This window comes from Camelus ferus, unplaced genomic scaffold, assembly GCF_009834535.1.
Source record: "Camelus ferus isolate YT-003-E unplaced genomic scaffold, BCGSAC_Cfer_1.0 contig767, whole genome shotgun sequence".
In the NCBI taxonomy this organism is placed as follows: domain Eukaryota; kingdom Metazoa; phylum Chordata; class Mammalia; order Artiodactyla; family Camelidae; genus Camelus; species Camelus ferus.
Genome location: NW_022589677.1, coordinates 1 through 3,511, shown reverse-complemented (window position 1 = coordinate 3,511; position 3,511 = coordinate 1).

Here is a 3,511-nt window from a genome sequence, read left to right as displayed (position 1 = left end):
TGTAGAGACCTGCAAGTTTCATTAGGTATCTTTTGTTTCTTCTTGCTTTTATTTCTTCTATGAGAAAATTTTTGAGATATATGTCAGATAATATTATGCCTATATTTTCCTCTAGAAGGTTTACTGTATCTTGTCTTATGTTTAATTCTTTGATCCATTCTGAGTTTATTTTTGTGCCTGGTGTAAGGGAGAGTTCTAGCTTCATTGATTTACTTGCTGCTGTCCAGCTTTCACAACACTATTTGTTGAAGGGACTGTCTCTATTCCATTGTATATTCTTGCCTCCTTTGTTGAAGATTAATTGACCAAAAGTTTGTGGGTTCATTTCTGGGCTTTCTATTCTGTTCCATTGGCCTATATGTCTGTTTTTGTACCAATACAGTGCTGTCATGTTGACTGTAGCTCTATAGTATTATCTGAATTGTTAGCGTAAATAAATGCCACTGATTTTTGAACCTGAATCTTGTAACCTGCTAACTTGCTGAATTCTTTGATCAGCTGTAGTATTTTTAGTGTGGATCTCGTACGGTTTCTATATATAGTAACATGTCATCTGCGTATAGTGAGACTTTTAACTTTTCCTTTCCAATTTGGATCCCTTTTCCTTCTCTCCCTTGTTTGATTGCTGTTGCTAGGACTTCCAAGACTATGTTGAGTAGGAGTGGTGGAAGTGTGCAACAATTGTCTTCTCTCAGATTTTAGTGGGAAGATTTTGACTTTCTCACCGTTGAGTGCTATGCTGGCTGTAGGTTTGTTATATATAGCTTTAATGATGTTGAGATATGTTCCCTCTATGCCCACTTTGGTGAGAGTTTTTATCTTACATGGGTGCTGAATTTTATCAAATGCTTTTCCTGCATCAATTGAGATGATCATGTGGTTTTGGCCATTTATCTTGTTGATGTGATATATTACATTGATTGATTTGCATATGTTGAACCAACCCTGTGTCCCTTGGATGAACACTATTTGGTTATGATGTATAATCTTTTATATATGTTTTTGGATTCTATTTGCTACTATTTTGGTGAGGATTTTGACAGCAAGCTTATCACTGATATTGGCCTATATTTCTCTTTTCTGGTAGTGTCTTTGCCTGTTGGTGGTATCAGGGTGATTGTGGCTTCATAGAATGACTTTGGGAGTATTCCCTTCTTTTCAATCTTCTGAAGAATTTGAGAAGGAATGGTATGAGTTCTTCTTTGTATGTTTTGTAGAATTCAGCATTGAAGCCATCCCTTCCTGGACTGTTATTTGTAGGGAGGTTTTATATTGCTATTTTGATTTCATTTCTAGTGATCTGTTTGTTCAAGGGGTCAGTTTCTTCTTGAATCAGTCTTGGTGGACAGTATCTTTCCAGAAACTTGTCCATCTTCACTAGGTATCCAGTTTGGTTCCATGGATTATTTCATAATATTCTCATATGATATTTTGTCTTTCTATTTTATTTGTTGTAATTTCTTCATTCTCCTTTCTTATTTTGCTACTTTGTGCTCTCTCTCATTTCTTCTTTTTGAGTTTGGCCAGAAGTTTCTCGATTTTTCTTAATTTCCAAAAAACCAACTTTTGGATTGGTTGATTTTTTTCCTATGCTCTTTGTAAACTCCATTTTATTTATTTTCTCCACAATATTTATAATTTCCTTCCTGCTGCTGCCTTTTGTGGTTTTTTGTTCTTCCTTTTCCAGTTCATTCAGCTGGTGGGTTAAATTGTTTATCTGTAATTGTTCTTTATTGAGGAAGTCCAGTATCGCTATAAACTCCCCTCTTAGCACAGCTTTTGCTGTGTCCCATAAATTTTGTGTGGTTTTCCTTTCCTTTCCTTTATCTCAAGTTATTATTTTTTCTTTTCAACTTTGATTTCTTCATTAACCCATTGGTTTTTTTTATAACATATTGTTTAATCTCCATGTTTTCCTTTTGTTCTGTTTTGCTTCTCAGTTGAGATCTAGCTTCATGGCATTGTGGTCAGTAAAGTTGCTTGAGGTAATTTCTATATTCTTAAAATTGCTGAGGTTTCTTTTGTGCCCAATTACATGATCAAACCTGGAAAATGCTCCATGTGCACTTGTAAAGAATTTATATCCTATTTTGGGGGGGCAATGCTGAGAAACTATCCACCAAGTCTAGTATTTCTATAGTATTATTTAATTTCTCTGTTGCCTTATTTATTTCCTGTCTTGGTCATCTGTCCATTGATGTTAATGCAGTGTTGAAATCTCCAACTATGATTGTATTCCCATCAATATCCCCCTTTATCTCTGTTAGTAATTGTTTTATGTACTTAGTTTCTTCTCTATCTGGTGCATATGTATTAATGAGTGTACTATCCTTCATCTTGTATCACTCCTTTAATCATTATAAAATGTCCTTCTTATCTTTCTTTATGACCTTTGTTTAAAGTCTATTTTGTGTGAGATCAGTACTGCAACACCTCCTTTTCTGGCTTTTCCATTTGTATGGAATACTGTTTTCCATCCTTTTACTCTCTATCTACATGCGTCCTTCTCTTTGAAGTGGGTCTCTTGTATGCAGCATATTTAAGCTTCTTGCCTTATTATCCAGCCTGCCACTCTATGTCTTTTGACTGGAGCACTTAGTCCACTCACATTTACACTAATTGATGATAGGTTTGTGTTTATTGCCACTTTGACCTTATGTTTGCAGTTGATTTGGTATTTCCTCTTTGTTCCTTTCATCTTCCTTTTATGGTTTGGTAATTTACCTTTGTATTAAGATGAATTTTATTCAGTTTTAGTAACTCCCTGATAATGTTTTTGTCTTGTTGTTACCCTTTTTTTAAAGTCTATTAGCCCATTAGTATGACTGATTTTATTAAACTGACAGTAACATGATCTCAAACCCATCCTACCAAGAATAAAAATTTTAAAATGAAAGACAAAAAAAAAATTCTTTATTTTCCTGCCTCCCTCTCCTTGTCTCAATGCTTTGTATGTCTTGTTTTAAAATTTTGTGTTTTATTTATTGGTAATTCATGAGTTATCACTTTTCCAGCTGGAGTTTCTAATTTCTGTAGCATTCTGCTGCTTTTCTATTTAGAGTAGAACTTTCAATATTTCTTTTAGCAAGGGTTTAGCTTTGCTAAACTCTTATAGCTTTTTCTTGTCAGTGAAATTCTTTTTGTCTCCTTCTATCATAAAAGATAGTCTTCCTGGTTAAACTATCCTTAAGTATATCTTTTTTTTCATTCAGGACTTTGAATATATCTTGCCAATCCCTTCTGGCCTGTAGTGTTTCTGTAGAGAAATCAGCTGAGATCCTTATGGGGGTTCCCATGTAACTCACTCTTTGCTTTTCTCTTGCTGCCTTTAGAATCACTTCTTTATCCTTGACTTTGGCCATCTTAATTGTATGTCTTGGTGTGGGTGTATTTAGGTCTTCCTTTTTGGGACTCTCTGAGCTTCCTGTACTTGGATATCTGATTCCTCCTTTATGTTTAGGAAGTTCTCAGTCATGACATCTTCAAACACCTTTGCAATCTCCTTTGATTT